This window comes from Triticum urartu, chromosome 5, assembly GCF_003073215.2.
Source record: "Triticum urartu cultivar G1812 chromosome 5, Tu2.1, whole genome shotgun sequence".
Lineage (NCBI taxonomy): Eukaryota > Viridiplantae > Streptophyta > Magnoliopsida > Poales > Poaceae > Triticum > Triticum urartu.
Genome location: NC_053026.1, coordinates 36465961 through 36488657, shown reverse-complemented (window position 1 = coordinate 36488657; position 22697 = coordinate 36465961). Strand labels below are relative to the sequence as shown.

At 48.0% G+C, this 22697-nt stretch overlaps 1 pseudogene; it reads right to left on the bottom strand.

The window, feature by feature from the left end:
- Nucleotides 1-1700: 1700 nt before the first annotated feature.
- Nucleotides 1701-18822, bottom strand: LOC125506701 (annotated as a pseudogene).
- Nucleotides 18823-22697: the final 3875 nt, after the last annotated feature.

The following is a 22697-nucleotide window of genomic DNA, read 5'->3' as shown; positions in this document are numbered from 1 at the left end:
TGAAGTATGCACAAAGAAACAGCAGATCAAATCATCACAGGATCATCCATCTACTCCCTCCGTCCGAAAATACTTGCCATCAAAATGGATAAAAAAGGATGTATCTAGAACTAAAATACGTCTAGATGCATCTTTCTTTTAGCCATTTTGATGACAAGTATTTCCGGACGGAGGGAGTACATCTTAAGAGAACAGAACGATCACAGTAAGTTCATGCCACGAAAGGGGAATATCAAGGATTATGGGTTAGCTTGATCCTGTATGACGATCACACTGCATAATCCATGACATTTTTCAACTAGGAAACTACCTAGTATGCTGAAAAACCAAATCTAGAAAACTGCTTAATCAGACACAAGTCTAGGAAACTTGACAAAAACTCTGGAAAACTGCTGAACAACCGACATTTCTGGCATACAACGGAATCAAACTGAGGTAATCTCACGAGTCATTAAAACCGGAGAGAAGGGCATAAGCACAACAAGAACTTGATGGATCACGTACACAATGATGACCAGAACAAACTGAAGAACACAAAGAACCCATTTCTGAGTTGGTGTCACGCACGGTACGAATTACTATAGTTGTACATGATTGTGTGCTCTGAAATTTACAACACTACTGTCTATAATTTGTCTGAACTCATTTCTGTTGTCTGAAATTCAGAGCTAGAATATACAGCAGAATTAGCAGTTGTAAACAAAATATATATGCGATTCAGAAATTAATGGCACCGAAACGGGCATATGCAGCAAAATTCACAGTTGAAAACATGGTATAGAAGCAACGCTGCTGGAAAAAATGCAAAGCAGGGCTTGTGTACATGCATGTACTAATCTGAAACATGTTTCTCTGCATTTAAGAGAGCGAGGTAACAGGATAAATAAAGACCATTCATGATGAGAAGTTTATCAGTGCAGAATTCTACAGAACTGACTAACCTCAAATTGCATTTGCACAACTCTAAGAAATTGCTTGATCAGACACAACTAGGACATTGCCTAGCAACAAATAGAAACTAACTTAGCCCAGCAACCAAGTCTCTGAAAACTGCTTGATGAGACACAATTCTAGGAAACAAACTACCTGGTAACTTTAGTCAGGTTCTGTAGTTGATCAATCATAACTACTGATAAAATCTTGAAACTTAACCCAGCTACCAACATTTCTGTCATAAGCTGGAATTTAACCGAGGTGAGTTCATCAGTCAAAACCAAAATGGCGGGAATATCAAAGAGTTTCAGTAAGGCTGATCCAGTATCTGAATGACATTTATTCTACATGATCGATGGTGCGAAAACAGAGCATGCAGTTGATCAATCATGCATACAATGGTAACCAGAACAAACTGATGTGCAGATAACCTGCATATCAAATCCATCTCACTATCATCCTTAACAGATTAGAAACAAGAGGAACACCGCAAGTTCACGAGCCAAAACCGAAAGGTGAATACAAAAGACTTTCAGTTAGCAATTTAGAATGATCCTATATGACATTTGCGCTGTCTAATCCATGGTGCAAAACACATAATATGCAGATGGTGAGGAAGAGATTAAACCATCACAAACAAACAAACTGAAGAATATCATAACAGAAGAGATTAAACCATCACAAGATCATCTGGAAACTCAACTTAGTACTGTAAGTATATCATAACAGAAGAATAACCAAATAATCATTGGAGTGAGTTTATGGCATCCGGTCCTGTGCCTGATCATCAAACACACACGCTTTCAAACAGAATCCTAACAACTGAACAACATTCCTTGTATGCATGGATAGGATGATTCAGATTTCAGAGTAAAAATTGGAAGTGAATTGAGCAATGCATCTAAACAGTAACCGATGCATGCAGGAACAAAATTAGCACAAGCAAACAGTGGGAACAGAGCAACGTGAAGATGAATCAAATTGGCACCAAAAATCATTCAAGTCGTACTGGATAAGCTAGGCAACAACCATTCGGTGCCAAAATGTGATCAGAAGTAGAACACAGTACTCATCACGTCGACTGCCCAATCTCTAATCTGAAACTCTATGAACTAAACGAGTGCTCAATCTCTCATCCGAACCTCCATGGCTAGAAACATAACAGAGCAAAACGATCGGGACGACTCACGCTTGCTTCACTCGCCGGGAGAGGTGATCGCTGAGGAGGCGCAGTCGCCGAAGGGCCCCCCGACGCCGCAGGTGCCGTTCGTCTGGTCGGTGGCGGACGCGACGGCGAGGTCGGCGAGGTGGAGGCGGGGGAACGGCACGTAGACGCCGTGGACGGCGATGCGCGAGTTGACCACCACGTCGGGCTCCTTGATGGGTATGTAGTTGATGCGGACGTCGTTGGAGTTGGAGGAGGCCGAGTCGGTGGCGTAGTGCGTGACGACGAGGCTCTGGCCCTCGCCGGCCAGCGTGGGGAGGACCGTGCCGGGGCGGAGGCGGTGGAGGTCGGCGCGCGTGAGGCGGTGGTTGGGGACGATGTGGAAGCGCACCGCCGACACGTAGTCGTGGCCTCCGCCGACGAAGATAGCCGGGTCGTCGAGCGCGAAGAGCGTCAGATTGGCGAACTTCTCGAGCTCGGCGAACTTGACGCGCATGGCGAGCGCCATGAAGCCGTAGCCCCCGTCGCGGAGTCGCGCCATGGCGTCGCGGATCATGATGCGCACCACGGAGGCGGCGGTGGCAGCGGAGGCTGCGGCGGAGCGGCCGGTGAGGTGGTGGTGGTGCGGGCCGTCGAAGCAGGAGTGCGTGAGCGGGCGCAGGAAGCCGTGGAGGCCGTGGACGACGTAGCGGCCGTCGTTGTAGAGCTCGGGGTGGGACACCTCACACCTCGACGCCGTCGGCGTAGATCCTGGCGTAGTGGATGCCGAAGGGGCCCCGCTCGGTGGCGACCTTGATGCAGAAGCCGACGGAGGCGGAGGGGATCTTCATGGTGGCGGCCGCGGCGAGGTCGGAGTAGGGGTAGTAGCCCATGGCGATGTGCTGCTGGAGGAGGTGGCGGCGGGAGCACATGGGGCAGGAGGCCTGGAGGAAGGTGTCGGGGGCCGCGAAAACCTCGCGAGCGGCGGCGCGCGGGCGAGCAGCGGCGCCTCCGACGCCATCTCGTTGTACCCGAGGGAGGTGATCGAGCGGTGGCCGTGCCGATCGGCGAGCGGCGGCGGTGGTGGTGAGTGCGCGCGGAGGCGGTGGCGGGTTCCGGCGAGTGGGTGGCGGAGGCGGTGGATAGGAGGAGGGTGAGCACGAGGAGGAGGGGTATGCGGTGAAGATAGAGAGCCATGGCTGGCTGGGTCTGGGTCTGAGCAAACGCGAGCGAATCGGAATGGTGGGATGGATCCACCGAGGAGGGAGGGAGGGAGGGAGCGGCGACGTCTGCACTTTGCGACAGCGACAGGAGGATTGGCAGGCATGCACCAACTTGGGGCGGAAGCCATACACGTCACGTCAGTCACACAACCGTCTTGTCCACAGAAATCTAGTCAAAGCTAGTCAAGGGTCCAGCGACTACGGTCTGGTCTCAGGATTTCACCCGTCCAAAATTTTGGAATATGTTTTAAACTTTATTAAGAGCAACTCCAACCAAGGACCCATTTTGTTCATTTGAGATATCCGGATAAAAAAGTTGACCTAACGGGGCCACCCAAACGGACAAAGCGTCCGCCTATTGTCCGTCCCGAACCAAATTGAGCCCACATTCGAGTCACAAATAGGCCCGCGACGAACAAAAGCGGACGCTCCTGTCGCTCGCTCTAGTCCGCTCCAGCCTCTCGTGTCTGGCCTGGTCTCACCTATCAGCGACCCCGCACTGCCTCCACAACTGCCGCGACGAGGCCACCGGCGCAGGCCGTCGCCTCCCGTTCTAAGCCGAGCAGAGCAGCGGGAGATCTCGCAGAACTTCAGGCGAGCGACAGGGAGATCTCCGGCACTCCTCCTTTGTGCATCCTCGACGACGCTCTTGGGACCTGGCCGGCCTAGAGCACAATGGGGTGCCGGGCCCCAGCTGCGTGCGGGCCGCTGGGGCAGCCCGAGTGCTCCGTCGACTCAAGCTGGACGAGCTGGGGGAGTTTGCCCCCGCGGTGGATGGCTGATGTCTACCACACAACTTATTCTTGTAGACTCGTGTTGAGTCTCCAAGCGCAGTGTTTTGTAGGACAGTAGTAAATTTTCCTCAAGTGGATGACCTAAGAGCAACTCCAACGCGGTGACCCATTTCGTCCGCGCGCGTCCGTTCGGGTCGGCGCGGACAGAAAAGTCGGCCCAATGCGCCGACCCAAACGGACGCGCATCCGCTTTTCATCCGTCTGTCGACCCATTCCCGGCCCATTTTTTAGTCGGATTTGCATCGGCGCGGACACGAGGCGGACGTGAGTCGCGCCCGCCTAATCCTCCCCCTGGCCTGCTAGTCGGTGGCACATTGGTCATCCTCTCCCATTCCAACAGCAAACCCTTGCCCGCCTCCTTCGTTGCCGACGCCGCCGCCCATTTTTCCAGTGCCTCTACGAGCTGCCCGTGCCGCAACATCCACCCCTGCAACGCCGCCACCGTCGTCTTACCACCGGGGATCCGAAAGCTTCCCACCCACACTCCCCGACACAACCGCGACCAAGAAGCCGCTTCACTGCCCCGGCCAGCTCCTTCCTCCTGACACCGGCACGCACGTCGGATGCCGCCAGGGCAGGTAGCTGGTCCGAGGGCGGCGTGAATCCCTTCGTCGGCCGGCTCCTTCATCCATGCCCGCAAGTTGTTCGACAGTTTGCCAAGGTACAAAATGGACTCCGCGGACGAGTTCTTTTTTCACAATTTTCTTTGCGACTCCGATGATTCCTCGTCCGATGAGGAGGAGGAGATCTTGGCTGCCGTGGTGGGAGGCCACCAAGGTGGGTGAGGGAGTCCTAGACTAAGGGGTCCTCGGGCGTCCGGCCTATTAGCCATGGGCCGGACTGATGGGCTGTGAAGATACAAAGACCGAAGACTCTACCCGTGTCCGGATAGGACTCTCCTTGGCGTGGGAGGCAAGCTTGGCAACCAAATATGAAGATTCCTTTCTCTGTAACTGACCTTATGTAACCCTAGATCTCTCCGATGTCTATATAAACCGGAGGGCTAGGTCCGTAGAGGCCAATCATCATAAACATAGTCATACAGGCTAGACTTCTAGGGTTTTAGCCATTACGATCTCGTGGTAGATCAACTCTTGTAACACTCATATTCATCAAGATCAATCAAGCAGGAAGTAGGATATTACTTCCATAGAGAGGGCCCGAACTTGGGTAAACATTGTGTCCCCCGTCTCCTGTTACTATCAACCTTAGACGCACAGTTCGGGACCCCCTATCCGAGATCCGCCAGTTTTGACACCGACATTAGTACTTTCATTGAGAGTTCCACTGTGTCGTCGTCAAAAGGTTTGATAGCCCCTTCGATCATCTACAATAATGTTGTCCAAGGGGAAGTCTTCCCCCCCGGACAGGTCTTCGTATTCGGCGGCTTCGCACTGCGGGCCAACTCGCTCGGCCATCTGGAGCAGATCGAAAGCTACGCCCCTGGCCATCAAGCCAGATTTGGAAGCTTGAACTACGTCGCGAATACCCGCAGAGACTTGATCTTCGACGGATTCGAGACTACGGCGGCCACTCCCTGCCACCACGATGAACATGACGTAAATCTGTCATCGGACCATACCTAGGAGATAATACCTATAACTGCTCTGGCCTTAGACGGAGCAGGTCGCGCCATTCGACGACGGGAAGCTCAACCCCGCCAGGGAAGCCGCAGACTCAGCGGCATTGGAGCCGCACATAGACCTAACTTCAAGGGACATTTATGTCACCAGAACCAGGGACTCATCTCCAGCTACAGGTTCCGAACCTTGTGCATCCGCATACGTCGAGCTTGATCGGTCATCGACCGTCGAATTCAGCTCCGCGGACACCTTCCGGCACTTGCCTTTGGGCGACGTGCTAAACTCACTAAAAGCTCTATCCTTAGCGGGGGACTCTCAGCCAAACTATATCCGGTTCGAACTGGAGGCTGATGACGGAGAATTTTGTTTCCCACCCACCGCCCACTTCATAGCCACTGTCGAGGACCTAACCGACATGCTTGATTACGGCTCCGAAGACATCGACGATATGGACGACGATGCCGGAGAAGAGGAGGCCCAAAACCCGTCGTTCGCCGGACGAGAGACGGCCACCTCCTCATATGACGTATACATGGTGGATGCACCAAAAGAGAATAACGACGAGGACAAGGAAAATCCAGTTGAGGATGACCCTCCTAAGATACAACCGAAGCGCCGACGTCAGCGGCGCCGCTCTAAATCACACCGCAGCAAAGACAGCAACACCGGCACAGGAGACGATAACACTCCGGACGGTGCCAAAGACAGAGAAGACCCTGACGAACAAACGGCCGAACAGGACGATCGGGAAGATGGGCAAGTTAGCCCTAATGAACAGGCCATACACGAAGACTCGAAGGACAGTAACTATCTCCCGCTCTCCGAGGAGGAGGTGAGCCTCGGCAACGAGGATTTTATCGTGCCTGAGGAACCTCTCGAGCAGGAGCGCTTTAAGCGCCGGCTAATAGCCACTGCAAGGAGACTGGAAAAGAAGCAGCAACAGCTTCAAGCTGAGCAAGATCTGCTAAACGATAGATGGACTGATGTCCTGGCAGCCGAGGAATACGGCCCCAAGTACCCAGCCAAAAGTTACCCGAAGCGTAAATTACTACCTCGGTTTGATGATGAGGCGCTGGAGCCCGTACCATCATCGCACAATGCGGCTGACCGACCACCACGTGGCCGGCATAAAGTGGCAACCCAAGCCAAACACCAGCCGGCCCTACCTCTGAAGGAAATATGCCCTAGAGGCAATAATAAAGTTATTATTTATTTCCTTATATCATGATAAATGTTATTATTCATGCTAGAATTGTATTAACCGGAAACATAATACATGTGTGAATACATAGACAAACAGAGTGTCACTAGTATGCCTCTACTTGACTAGCTCGTTAATCAAAGATGGTTATGTTTCCTAACCATGGTATTTGATTAAACGGGATCACATCATTAGTTGAATGATCTGATTGACATGACCCATTCCATTAGCTTAGCACCCGATCGTTTAGTATGTTGCTATTGCTTTCTTCATGACTTATACATGTTCCTATGACTATGAGATTATGCAACTCCCGTTTGCCGGAGGAACACTTTGTGTGCTACCAAACGTCACAACGTAACTGGGTGATTATAAAGGAGCTCTACAGGTGTCTCCAAAGGTACATGTTGGGTTGGCGTATTTCGAGATTAGGATTTGTCACTCCGAATGTCGGAGAGGTATCTCTGGGCCCTCTCGGTAATGCACATCACTTAAGCCTTGCAAGCATTGCAACTAATGAGTTAGTTGCGGGATGATGTATTACGGAACGAGTAAAGAGACTTGCCGGTAACGAGATTGAACTAGGTATTGGATACCGACGATCGAATCTCAGGCAAGTAACATACCGATGACAAAGGGAACAACGTATGTTGTTATGCGGTCTGACCGATAAAGATCTTTCGTAGAATATGTAGGAGCCAATATGGGCATCCAGGTCCCGCTATTGGTTATTGACCGGAGACGTGTCTCGGTCATGTCTACATTGTTCTCGAACCCGTAGGGTCCGCACGCTTAAGGTTTCGATGACAGATTATATTATGAGTTATGAGTTTTGTACCGAAGGAGTTCGGAGTCTCGGATGAGATCGGGGACATGACGAGGAGTCTCGAAATGGTCGAGACATAAAGATCGATATATTGGACGACTATATTCAGACATCAGAAAGGTTTCGAGTGATTCGGGTATTTTTTGGAGTACCGGGGAGTTACGAGAATACGGGGGGAGAAGTATTGGGCCTTATTGGGCCATACGGGAAAGAGAGAGGGGCTGCCTAGGGCAGGCCGCGCCCCCCCCCCAAGGCCTAGTCCGAATTGGACTAGGGGGAGGGGCTGCGCCCCCTCCTTCCTTCCCTTCTCCCTTCCCCTTCCTTGTCTCCTACTCCTACTACATGGAAGGACTCCTAGTTGGACTAGGAAAGGGGGAATCCTACTCCCGGTGGGAGTAGGACTCCCCTAGGGCGTGCCATAGAGAGGACCGGCCCTCCCCTCCTCCACTCCTTTATATACAGGGGCAGGGGGCACCCCATAGACACACAAGTTGATCTTCATGATCGTTCCTTAGCCGTGTGCGGTGCCCCCCCTCCACCATATTCCACCTCGGTCATATTGTAGCAGTGCTTAGGCGAAGCCCTACGACGGTTGAACATCAAGATCATCACCACGCCGTCGTGCTGACGGAACTCCTCCCTGAAGCTTTGCTGGATCGGAGCCCGGGGAGCGTCATCGAGCTGAACGTGTGCCAAGAACTCGGAGGTACCGGAGTAACGGTGCTTGGATCGGTTGGACCGGGAAGACGTATGACTACTTCCTCTACGTTGCATCAACGCTTGCGCTTCGGTCTACGAGGGTACGTAGACAACACTCTCCCCTCTCGTTGCTATGCATCACCACAATCTTGCGTGTGCGTAGGAAAATTTTGAAATTACTGCGTTCCCCAACAGTGGCATCCGAGCCTAGGTTTTATGTGTTGATGTTATATGCACGAGTAGAACACAAGTGAGTTGTGGGTGATATAAGTCATACTGCTTACCAGCATGTCATACTTTGGTTCGGCGGTATTGTTGGATGAAGCGGCCCAGACCGACATTACGCGTACGCTTACGCGAGACCGGTTCTCCCGACGTGATTTGCACAAAGGTGGCTAGCGGGTGTCAGTTTCTCCAACTTTAGTTGAACCGAGTGTGGCTACGCCCGGTCCTTGCGAAGGTTAAAACATCACCAACTTGACAAACTATCGTTGTGGTTTTGATGCGTAGGTAAGATTGGTTCTTGCTTAAGCCCGTAGCAGCCACGTAAAACTTGCAACAACAAAGTAGAGGACGTCTAACTTGTTTTTGCAGGGCATGTTGTGATGTGATATGGTAAAAACGTGATGAGATATAAGTTTTTGTATGAGATGATCATGTTTTGTTGAAGTTATCGGCAACTGGCAAAAGCCTTATGGTTGTCTCTTTATTGCATAAGATGCAAGCGCCAAATAATTGCTTTACTTTATCGTTACGCGATAGCAATAGTTGGCGAGACGACCATGTGACGACATATTGATGTAGATCAAGATGATGGAGATCATGGTGTCATGCCGGTGACGATGGAAATCATGACGATGCTTTGGAGATGGAGATCAAAGGCACAAGATGATGATGGCCATATCATGTCACATATTTTGATTGCATGTGATGTTTATCTTTTATGCATCTTATTTTTCTTAGTTTGACGGTAGCATTTTAAGATGATCTCTCACTAATTATCAAGAAGTGTTCTCCCTGAGTATGCACCGTTGCGAAAGTTCTTCGTGCTGAGACACGACGTGATGATCGGGTGTGATAGGCTCTACGTTCAAATACAACGGGTGCAAAACAGTTGCACACGCAGAATACTCAGGTTATACTTGACGAGCCAAGCATATACAGATATGGCCTCGGAACACGGAGACCGAAAGGTCGAGCGTGAATCATATAGTAGATATGATCAACATAGTGATGTTCACCAATGAAACTACTCCATCTCACGTGATGATCGGACATGGTTTAGTTGATTTGGATCACGTGATCACTTAGAGGATTAGAGGGATGTCTATCTAAGTGGGAGTTCTTAAGTAATATAATTAAATTGAACTTAAATTTATCATGAACTTAGTCCTGGTAGTATTTTGCAAATTATGTTGTAAATCAATAGCTCGCGTTGTTGCTTCCCTGTGTTTATTTTGATATGTTCCTAGAGAAAATTGTGTTGAAAGATGTTAGTAGCAATGATGCGGATTGGATCCGTGATCTGAGGTTTATCCTCATTGCTGCACAGAAGAATTATGTCCTTGATGCACCGCTAGGTGACAGACCTATTGCAGGAGCAGATGCAGACGTTATGAACGTTTGGCTAGCTAAATATGATGACTACTTGATAGTTTAGTGCACCATGCTTAAACGGCTTAGAATCGGGACTTCAAAGACGTTTTGAACGTCATGGACCATATGAGATGTTCCAGGAGTTGAAGTTAATATTTCAAGCAAATACCCGAGTTGAGAGATATGAAGTCTCCAACAAGTTCTATAGCTAAAAGATGGAGGAGAATCGCTCAACTAGTGAGCATGTGCTCAGATTGTCTGGGTACTACAATCGCTTGAATCAAGTGGGAGTTAATCTTCCAGATAAGATAGTGATTGACAGAATTCTCTAGTCACCATCACCAAGTTAGTAGAACTTTGTGATGAACTATAGTATGCAAGGGATGACGAAAACGACTCCCGAGCTTTTCATGATGATGAAATCGATGAAGGTAGAAATAAAGAAAGAATATCAAGTGTTGATGGTTGACAAGATCACTAGTTTCAAGAAAAGGGCAAAGGAAAAAAGGGGAATTTCAAGAAGAACAGCAAGCAAGTTGCTGCTCAAAGTGAAGAAGCCCAAGTCTGGTCCTAAGCCTGAGACTAAGTGCTTCTACTGCAAAGGGACTGGTCACTGGAAGCGGAACTGCCCCAAGTATTTGGCGGATAAGAAGGATGGCAAAGTGAACAAAATTATATTTGATATACAGATTATTGATGTGTATTTTACTAGTGTTCGTAGCAACCCCTCGGTATTTGATACTGGTTCAGTTGTTAAGAGTAGTAACTCGAAACGGGAGTTGCAGAATAAACAGAGACTAGTTAAGGGTGAAGTGACGATGAGAGTTGGAAATGGTTCCAAGATTGATATGATCATCATCGCACACTCCCTATACTTTCGGGATTAGTGTGGAACCTAAATAAGTGTTATTTGGTGTTGAGCATGAATATGATTTGATCATGTTTATTGCAATACAGTTATTCATTTAAGTAAGAGAATAAATTGTTGTTCTGTTTACATGAATAAAACCTTATATGGTTACACACCCAATGAAAATGGTTCGTTGGATCTCGATCGTAGTGATACACATATTCATAATATTGAAACCAAAAGATGCAAAGTTAATAATGATAGTGCAACTTATTTGTGGCACTGCCGTTTAGGTCATATTGGTGTAAAGCGCATGAAAAAACTCCATGCTGATGGGCTTTTGGAATCACTTGATTATGAATCACTTGATGCTTGCGAACCATGCCTCATGGGCAAGATGACTAAAACTCCGTTCTCCGGAACAATGGAGCGAGCAACTGACTTATTGGAAATAATACATACTGATGTATGCAATCCGATGAGTGTTAAGGCTCGCGGCGGGTATCGTTATTTTCTGACCTTCACAGATGATTTGAGCAGATATGGGTATATCTACTTGATGAAACATAAGTCTGAAACATTTGAAAAGATCAAAGAATTTCAGAGTGAACTGGAAAATCATCGTGACAAGAAAATAAGGTTTCTACGATCTGATCGCGGAGACAAATATTTGAGTTACGAGTTTGGTCTTCATTTGAAACAATGTGGAATAGTTTCACAAATTCATGCCACCTGGAACACCGCAGCATAATGGTGTGTCCGAACGTCATAACTGTACTTTATTGGATATAGTACAATCTATGATGTTTCTTACCGATTTACCACTATCGTTTTGGGTTTATGCATTAAAGACAGCTGCATTCACGTTAAAAAGGGCACCATCTAAGTCCGTTGAGACGACACAATCTGAACTGTGTTTTGGCAAGAAACCAAAGTTGTCGTTTCTTAAAGTTTGGGACTGTGATGCTTATATGAAAAGGTTTCATCCCGATAAGCTCAAACCCAAATCGGAGAAATATGTCTTCATAAGATACCCAAAGGAGACTGTTGGGTACACCTTCTATCACAGATCCGAAGGCAAAAACATTCGTTGCTAAGAATGGATCCTTTCTAGAGAAGGAGTTTCTCTCGAAAGAAGTGAGTGGGAGGAAAGTAGAACTTGATGAGGTAACTGTACCTGCTCCCTTGTTGGAAAGTAGTACATCACAGAAACCAGTTTCTGTGACACCTACACCAATTAGTGAGGAAGCTAATGATGATGATCATGTAACTTCAGATCAAGTTACTACCGAATCTCGTAGGTAAACCAGAGTGAGATCCGCACCAGAGTGGTACGGTAATCCTGTTCTAGAGGTCATGTTACTTGACCATGACGAACCTACGAACTATGAGGAAGTGATGATGAGCCCAGATTCCGCGAAATGGTTTGAGGCCATGAAATCTGAGATATGATCCATGTATGAGAACCAAGTATGGACTTTGATGGATTTGCCCGATGATCGGCAAGCCATAGAAAATAAATGGATCTTCAAGAGGAAGACAGACGCTGATAGTAGTGTTACTATCTACAAAGCTAGAATTGTCGCAAAAGGTTTTCGACAAGTTCAAGGTGTTGACTACGATGAGAGTTTCTCACTCGTATCTATGCTTAAGTCTGTCCGAATCATGTTAGCAACTGCCGCATTTTATGAAATCCGGCAAATGGATAAACAAAACTGCATTCCTTAATGGATTTATTAAAGAAGAGTTGTATATGATGCGACTAGAAGGTTTTGTCAATCCTAAAGGTGTTAACAAAATATGCAAGCTCCAGCGATCCATCTATGGACTGGTGCAAGCATCTCGGAGTTGGAATATACGCTTTGATAAGTTGATCAAAGCATATAGTTTTATACAGACTTGCGATGAAGCCTGTATTTACAAGAAAGTGAGTGGGAGCACTATAGCATTTCTGATAAGTATATGTAAATGACATATTGTTGATCGGAAATAATGTAGAATTATTCTGCAAAGCATAAAGGAGTATTTGAAAGGAGTTTTTCAAAGAAAGACCTCGGTGAAGCTGCTTACATATTGAGTATCAAGATCTATAGAGATAGATCAAGACGCTTGATAAGTTTTTTCAATGAGTACATACCTTGACAAGTTTTTGAAGTAGTTCAAAATGGAACAGTCAAAGAAAAAGTTTCTTGCCTGTGTTACAAGGTGTGAAGTTGAGTAAGACTCAAAGCCCGACCACGGAATAAGATAGAAAGAGAATGAAAGTCATTCCCTATGCCTCAGTCATAGGTTCTATAAAGTATGCCATGCTGTGTACCAGATCTATTGTATACCATACACTATGTTAAGAGAGGGAGTACAATAGTGATCTAGGAGTAGATCAATGGACAACGGTCAAGAATATCCTTACTGGAATAAGGATATGTTTCTCGATTACGGAGGTGACAAAAGGTTCGTCGTAAAGGGTTACATCGATGCAAGTTTTGACACTGATCCAGATGACTCTAAGTCTCAATCTGGATACATATTGAAAGTGGGAGCAATTAGCTAGAGTAGCTCCATGCAGAGCATTGTTGACATAGAAATTTGCAAAATACATGCGGATCTGAATGTGGCAGACCCGTTGACTAGACTTCTCTCACAAGCAAAACATGATCACTTTTTGGGTCTTAATCACATAGCGATGTGAACTAGATTATTGAATCTAGTAAACCCTTTGGGTGTTAGTCACAAGGAGATGTGAACCAATCACATAAAGATGTGAACTATTGATGTTAAATCACATGGCGATGTGATCTAGATTATTGACTCTAGTGCAAGTGGGAGACTGAAGGAAATATGCCCTAGAGGCAATAATAAAGTTATTATTTATTTCCTTATATCATGATAAATGTTTATTATTCATGCTAGAATTGTATTAACCGGAAACATAATACATGTGTGAATACATAGACAAACAGAGTGTCACTAGTATGCCTCTACTTGACTAGCTCGTTAATCAAAGATGGTTATGTTTCCTAACCATGGACAAAGAGTTGTTATTTGATTAACGGGATCACATCATTAGTTGAATGATCTGATTGACATGACCCATTCCATTAGCTTAGCACCCGATCGTTTAGTATGTTGCTATTGCTTTATTCATGACTTATACATGTTCCTATGACTATGAGATTATGCAACTCCCGTTTGCCGGAGGAACACTTTGTGTGCTACCAAACGTCACAACGTAACTGGGTGATTATAAAGGAGCTCTACAGGTGTCTCCAAAGGTACATGTTGGGTTGGCGTATTTCGAGATTAGGATTTGTCACTCCGAATGTCGGAGAGGTATCTCTGGGCCCTCTCGGTAATGCACATCACTTAAGCCTTGCAAGCATTGCAACTAATGAGTTAGTTGCGGGATGATGTATTACGGAACGAGTAAAGAGACTTGCCGGTAACGAGGTTGAACTAGGTATTGGATACCGACGATCGAATCTCAGGCAAGTAACATACCGATGACAAAGGGAACAACGTATGTTGTTATGCGGTCTGACCGATAAAGATCTTCGTAGAATATGTAGGAGCCAATATGGGCATCCAGGTCCCGCTATTGGTTATTGACCGGAGACGTGTCTCGGTCATGTCTACATTGTTCTCGAACCGTAGGGTCCGCACGCTTAAGGTTTCGATGACAGTTATATTATGAGTTTTGATGTACCGAAGGAGTTCGGATTCCTGGATGAGATCGGGGACATGACGAGGAGTCTCGAAATGGTCGAGACATAAAGATCGATATATTGGACGACTATATTCGGACATCGGAAAGGTTCTGAGTGATTCGGGTATTTTTCAGAGTACCGGGGAGTTATGAGAATACGGGGGGGAGAAGTATTGGGCCTTATTGGGCCATACGGGAAAGAGAGAGGGGCTGCCTAGGGCAGGCCGCGCGCCCCCCAAGGCCTAGTCCGAATTGGACTAGGGGGAGGGGCTGCGCCCCCTCCTTCCTTCCCTTCTCCCTTCCCCTTCCTTGTATCCTACTCCTACTACATGGAAGGACTCCTAGTTGGACTCCCCTAGGGCGCGCCATAGAGAGGGCCGGCCCTCCCCTCCTCCACTCCTTTATATACGGGGGAAGGGGGCACCCATAGACACACAAGTTGATCTTCGTGATTGTTCCTTAGCCGTGTGCGGTGCCCCCCCCCCCTCCACCATATTCCACCTCGGTCATATTGTAGCAGTGCTTAGGCAAAGCCCTACGACGGTTGAACATCAAGATCGTCACCACGCCGTCGTGCTGACGGAACTCCTCCCCGAAGCTTTGCTGGATCGGAGCCCGGGGAGCGTCATCGAGCTGAACGTGTGCCAAGAACTCGGAGGTACCGGAGTAACGGTGCTTGGATCGGTTGGACCAGGAAGACGTACGACTACTTCCTCTACGTTGCATCAACGCTTCCGCTTCGGTCTACGAGGGTACGTAGACAACACTCTCCCCTCTCGTTGCTATGCATCACCATGATCTTGCGTGTGCGTAGAAATTTTTTGAAATTACTACGTTCCCCAACAACCTCACCATAAAGGCAGAGATAAAACAGCTCGGGGTCATACATATGACCTTCGGCAGGACCTGGACAATAGAGTGGGACATACCAGATCGATCTACGGATCGCGAGGGCGTGCCCAGACACACGACAACGGATCCCTATCTGGACATGACAAGTCTAACCACGCCCGGGCCGAAAACCGCAGACGAACTCCATCTGAGCTACGTCGCGATGTAGCCCGATATAGAGGCGCCGCACACCCTCTTTGCTTCACTGACGAAGTAATGGAGCATGAATTCCCAGAAGAGTTTAAACCCGTGAATATCGAATCATATGATGGAACAACTGATCATGCGATATGGATCAAGGATTTCCTTCTCCATATCCATATGGCCCGCGGAGATGACCTTCACGCCATCAAATATCTCCCACTAAAACTCAAAGGGCCAGCTCGGCACTGATTAAACAGTCTGCCTGAAAACTCTGTTGGCAGCTGGGAGGATTTGGAAGATGTCTTCCACCACAATTTCCAAGGTACATATGTCCGGCCACTAGATGCCGATGACTTAAGTCACATCGTCCAGCAGCCCGGGGAGTCAGCCAGAAAGCTCTGGACTAGATTCTTACTTAGAAAGAACAAAATCGTTGACTGTCCGGACGCGGAAGCCCTAGCAGCCTTCAAACACAGCGTCTGGGACGAGTGGCTCGCCCGCCACCTCGGTCAAGAAAAACCAAAATCCATGTCAGCCCTTACCACTCTGATGACCCGCTTTTGCGCGGAGAAGACAGCTGGCTCACTCGTAGAAGCAACAGCGCCAGCGATTCGGGCACTTCCGAAGTCCGAGACGGCAATGGCAAGCCACGACACAGTAAACACAAACGTCGCAATGATAATGAAAGAACGCACGACATAACGGTCAATGCCGGATTCATCGGCCCCAAACCCGGTCAATGGAAAAAGGCATTCAAGGCAAACATAGACGGACTATCCAATTTAGACAAGATATTGGATCGGCCCTGCCAGATTCATGGCAACCCCGATAAACCAGCTAATCACACCAACAGAAGCTGTTGGGTCTTCAAACAAGCCGGCACGCTCAATGCCAAACACAAGGGGAAGAGGCTGCCCAGTGATAGCGACGACGAAGAGACTCACCAACCAAACACCGGGGGTCAGAAGCAATTTCCCCCAGAAGTAAAAACAGTGAACATGGTATACGCGACACACACCTCTATAGGGTAGCGTAGGAAGCGCTCCCTCCGGATAGAGGATCATACTACGGCTACTTCAGCCGAAGCACAAAGCGGTCTTATCAAACCGCATACCTCGTCGGCCATTAAGCCGCCGGTCTCCATTCAACAGGACCGACCAATTTCGAAGCTGGACTAGAAGTTCGGTTTCCGCTGCCCGCCTCATATACCTATGAAATCTGTACCGCGCATACATAACTATGCACTCAAAATACCCTGGCCATCGGCGGAGGCACAATACGGAATAGCCTGCAAGCACTCCCATTTCCTCCTTTTCTTTTCTAACCACTTTTTATCTCTTATTACAGGTGGCTCAAATGTTGGTCATCTCACAGACTCTTTCGGAGTTCGGCTTCATACACTCACCCAAAGGTTATTCCTGTTAAGGAATCCTTCCACCAAGGCAAGGCCATGCAGACGTGCGACAGGAGGTCCAAATAATTTTGTATAGACCGCACTCTCTATTTCGAGCCTGTAAGGTGCCTTCTCCCTCAGCCTTCGACCACTGGCATGTCAAATAGCCTGGGTCGTGGTGTTGTTATTTGTAAAATGGCAATGGACATATCAATCAAGTTCCAGTGAACATAATCCGTATCCAGTATTTGCTTCTTTTAAAGAGCTAAAAAATTTCCGGTTGTTTCACACTCGCACCTCGGCACAATCACCAGGGGCTCGATATGGGAACAAATGAGTTGCCAACATAGCACACTTCGGCGTCACGAGTTTTGCCTTATATGCATCAGCTCCGAATCACGCCTTTGGTAAATAGTTGGGTTGTCCGGCTCCTATGCTTACTACCTTACATTCCACTATATCGGCTAGGGTAGTAAAGGGAGAACTACTAGGGGCTATATACTAGGGGCTATATCGTAGACCCACCATAAAACTCCTATGGCTAAGTGAAAGTGTTAAAGCCCTATAGTCTGATTGCCTAGTTCACCGCATTGGCACCTCCTTCATGGACCAAGACATTGGATCAAGACTGATCAATTGCTTTTACGAACACCCCCGCATTGTATGCGAGGGGGCTGAAGCCGACGACTGGAAAACTTCGAGATTATATGAAAAAACAGCCGCACAGGAGGAGCCAAAAATTTCTGGGAATAAAACTTAAAGTATCATAATATTGTTTTTACAAACCCAATACATTTCACTCGAATATCATACATTTCGAGCACTGACCCTCTATTAAGCGGGCGCCCTCTAAGACGTCCTCGAAATAATGCTCTAGCATGTGATGGTCCTTGCCTTTGGGTGGACTCTTCGCTGCAATATCGGTGGCCTTCGTCTTCGAGCAATATGTTTTGACGCGGGCAAAGGCCATCCGTGCACCTTCAATGCACGTCGACCGCTTCACGACGTTGATATGCAGCACCGCATCAACCAGTCGCTGCACCAAACCGAAATAACTATTCAGAATTGGCTCAGTCGGCCACAGCCGGACTATGACGTCCTTCATGGCAGAGCCGGATATCTTGTGGAGCTCGGCCCACTGGGCCATCTGCTCGTTCAGTAACAACGGACGCTTTGGCGTGCCGAATTGTGACCAGAAAAGCTTCTCTGTTGCACACCCTTCCTGTGCCTGGTAAAATTGCGCCGCATCGGAGGAACTCTTCGGCAAGTCCAAGAATGCGTCTGGGGAGCTCCACATTTGATTAAGCGGGGCATACTTCGTATCGCCAAATTTAGTCTGTAATAAGAAAGGCTTACCGGCCGCTATCTCCCCAGCTTGCCGGATCTCCTCCCGAGCCGCTCTAGACTCGGATCAGGCTTCTTTCGCCTCTCGTAAGGCCTTGTTAAGGTCTACCGCTTTGGCTTTGTTATCCCTCTCAAGGAATTCGCACCGGGCAGTGGTATCTTTTAGCTCGCGCGCCATAATGGAAATTCTCTCCTCATACTGGCGCCGAGCAGCCTGTTCGGCTTTTAACTCATCAGCTGCCTTATTGGCAGCCAAATTACACATACGGGCTTGCTCCTTGGCTCGGGCAAGTTTAGCCTGAAGAGTCTCCACCGCGGCAGCGCCATCTGCAGTTATGCATGTCTCAGTATAGAACCCTAGCTTCGTGCTCATGTTATCATACATACATATACCGCCTGCCCCAAACGCATACCTTGTGCCTCGTCGAGCCGCCTGTTAATAAGCGTGATGTCATCATCCGCCACGTCAAGTTTCTGCTTCAGGCCTGCAACCTCCATAGCGTGGGCAGTCATCATGAAGGTAACAGCCTGTGTTTCAATTAATTAGACTATCTTCTAGGCATATCTTTTTCGATCATCTGATTGCCTCCCTTTGGACGCCAACCAGAGTCTCATGGGCTACTATCTATACACAGGTGCATTTTGTGAATAAAACACAATCGGAAATATTACAGTACAAACCTCGAAGCCTCTTAGCAGGCTCGTGAAGGCCTCATTCAATCCGCTTTTCACGGACAGGACCTATTCAACCACCGTGCCCATCAAGGTACGATGTTCCTCTGAGACGGACGCCTGTCGCAGCATGTTCGTCAATATATTCGGCGCTTCTGGATCCCCGAAAGCTATTGTAGGAGTACAGCCTCCCTTTGAAGGGATCCATTTATTCATCCCTGGAGTTGTTTCCGACTGTAGGCTGGACAGTCCGGGGCCTTTATTGTTGGCCCCTAGACCCTGGGCTACCGAAGTATCACCTTCGGGTAGTGTCTTCATCATCCCTCGCGCCACTTGTTGATCAGGAGAGACCCTCCGCGACGACACCTCGAAGTCGTCCGCCCTATTGGGCGAGGAGACCGGTGGAGGCGTCTCGCTTTCCATCATCTCCGGGAGAAGATCCCCCGAGGAAGAGGATTGTTGAAAAAGACTGTGTGCCGAGCTGCAAAAAACATATATTCTAGATGTTACCTTGGTCACACGAGGAACAGGATATGTTTAAAACACCCTTGTTCACTTACGATTTGGCTAAAGGCTTGTCCTCACTGTGGGACTGCGCGATGACGTCGTCCTCCAAGCCCGAGCCTCCCAACAGGGGCCTCTTGCCTCGCTTAGGAGCCTTTTCCTCCCAACCTTCGGAGGCGGCCCTTTTCTTACCATGGGGAGAAGAGATGTTGACTTCTCCTTCACTTTTGTCTTCAGACGATGGAATTTTGATCTCCCCGGACACAGTGTCTGATATACCTTCGGGATGGAGGCCACCTTTGGTCCTCCCGCTTTCCGCCTTGTCCTCCTTCACAGGCACCTGGTATGGTGCCGGGGCCAGCTGATACGTCTCCAACGTATCTATAATTTTTTATTGCTCCATGCTATATTATCTACTGTTTTGGACATTATTGGGCTTTATTATCTACTTTTATATTATTATTTTTGGGACTAACCTATTAACCGGAGGCCCAGCCCAGAATTGCTGTTTTTTGCCTGTTTTAGGGTTTCAAAGAAAAGGAATATCAAACGGAGTCCAAACAGAATGAAACCTTCAGGAACGTGATTTTCTCACCGAATACAACTCAGGAGACTTGGACCCTACGTCAAGCCACGTAACAGGAGCCCACGAGGTAGGGGGCGCGCCTACCCCCCCTGGGCGCGCCCTCCACCCTTGTGGGGCCCCTGTTGCTCCACCGACGTACTTCTTCCTCCTATATATATCCACGTACCCCCAAACGATCATAAGAGGAGCCAAAACCCTAATTCCACCGTCGTAACTTTCTGTATCCACGAGATCCCATCTTGGGGCCTGTTCCGGAGCTCCCCCGGAGGGGCATCGATCACGGAGGGCTTCTACATCAACACCATAACCTCTGCGATGAAGTGTGAGTATTTTACTTCAGACCTACGGGTCCATAGTTAGTAGCTAGATGGCTTCTTCTCTCTTTTTGATCTCAATACAATGTTCTCCCCCTCTCTTGTGGAGATCTATTCGATGTAATCTTCTTTTTGCGGTGTGTTTGTTGAGACCGATGAATTGTGGGTTTATGATCAAGTCTATCTATGAATAATATTTGAATCTTCTCTGAATTCTTTTATGTATGATTGGTTATCTTTGCAAGTCTCTTCGAATTATCAGTTTGGTTTGGCCTACTAGATTGATCTTTCTTGCAATGGGAGAAGTGCTTAGCTTTGGGTTCAATCTTGCGGTGTCCTTTCCCGGTGACAGTAAGGGCAGCAAGGCACGTATTGTATTGTTGCCATCGAGGATAACAAGATGGGGTTTTCTTCATATTGCATGAGTCAATCCCTCTACATCATGTCATCTTGCTTAAGGCGTTACTCTGTTTTTAACTTAATACTCTAGATGCATGCTGGATAGCGGTCGATGAGTGGAGTAATAGTAGTAGATGCAGGCAGGAGTCGGTCTACTTGTCTCGGACGTGATGCCTATATACATGATCATACCTAGATATTCTCATAACTATGCTCAATTCTGTCAATTGCTCAACAGTAATTTGTTCACCCATCGTAGAATACTTATGCTCTCGAGAGAAGCCACTAGTGAAACCTATGGCCCTCGGGTCTATCTTTATCACATTAATCTCCTACTACTTAGTTATTTACTTTGCTATTTACTTTGCTTTTATTTTACTTTGCATCTTTATCATAAAAGTACCAAAAATATTATCTTATCATATCTATCAGATCTCACTCTCGTAAGTGGCCCTATAGGGATTGACAACCCCTATTTGCGTTGGTTGCAAGAATTTATTTGTTTTTTGCAGGTATGAGGGACTCGCGCGTAGCCTCCTACTGGATTGATACCTTGGTTCTCAAAAACCGAGGTAAATACTTACGCTACTTTGCTGCATCATCCCTTCCTCTTCGGGGAAAACCAACACAGTGCTAAAAGAGGTAGCACCAGCATCCTTGCTAGTACGGGATCCGCTGAGTCTTCGGGGAGGGGGGCCGAACACCTAACTCGCTCTGCTTTCTTTATCCAGCCCTGGAAGAAGATAGTTTGCTCAGTATCATATTGCGGCATACATAGCTAAAAATTGTTCGGGAGTCGAGCGCTTACCGAGGTATCCGGGTGGTTGCAATCGAGGTCGACGTCCTCGGTGGTGTTTGGCCACTATTTTTGTTTCCCGAAAAACAACTTCCACATTCCTTTGTGCGTAATGCCGAACAAGTGTTGGAGGGTCCGTGGTCCTTCCGGATTAAACTCCCACATACGGAGAGGCCATCGCTGGCCCGGCAGGGCCCGGCAGACCAGCATTACTTGAATCACGTTGATAAGATCGATGTCCTTCTCAAGGAGGCTCTGGATGCAGCTTTGTAGAGTCTGCACTTCGTCAATTGATCCCCATTCCAGCCCCTTGTTAATCCATGATGCAAGCTGTAACGGAGGGCCGGATCGGAACGCAGCTATAGCTTCCCACTTGGTACCGCGGGGTTCAGTGACGTAAAACCACTCCCGCTGCCTGATGACCCACAAGTATAGGGGATCTATCGTAGTCCTTTCGATAAGTAAGAGTGTCGAACCCAACGAGGAGCAGAAGGAAATGATAAGCGGTTTTCAGCAAGGTATTCTCTGCAAGTGCTGAAATAAGTGGTAACAGATAGTTTTGTGATAAGGTAAATTGTGTTGGGGAACGTAGCAGAAATTCAAAAAAATTTCTACGTGTCACCAAGATCTATCTATGGAGAGACCAGCAACGAGGGGAAGGAGAGTGCATCTACATACCCTTGTAGATCGCTAAGCGGAAGCGTTCAAGTGAACGGGGTTGATGGAGTCGTACTCGTCGTGATTCAAATCACCGATGATCAAGTGCCGAACGCACGGCACCACCGCGTTCAACAGACGTACAGCCCGATGACGTCTCCCATGCCTTGATCCAGCAAGGAGAGAGGGAGAGGTTGATGAAGATTCAGTAGCACGACGGCGTGGTGGTGGATGCAGGGCGTCACAGTAGCAGGGCTTCGCCTATACTACGAGAGAGAGACGTAACGGGGAGAGGGGAAAGCACCAAAGGCTAAAGGTGTGTTTGAGAGGCCCTCCTACCCCACTATATATAGGAATCCCAAGGGGGGGTGCGCCAGCCCCTAGGAGATCCAATCTCCAAGGGGGCGGCGCCCAGGGGAGGAGTCCTCCCCCCCCCCCCAAGGCA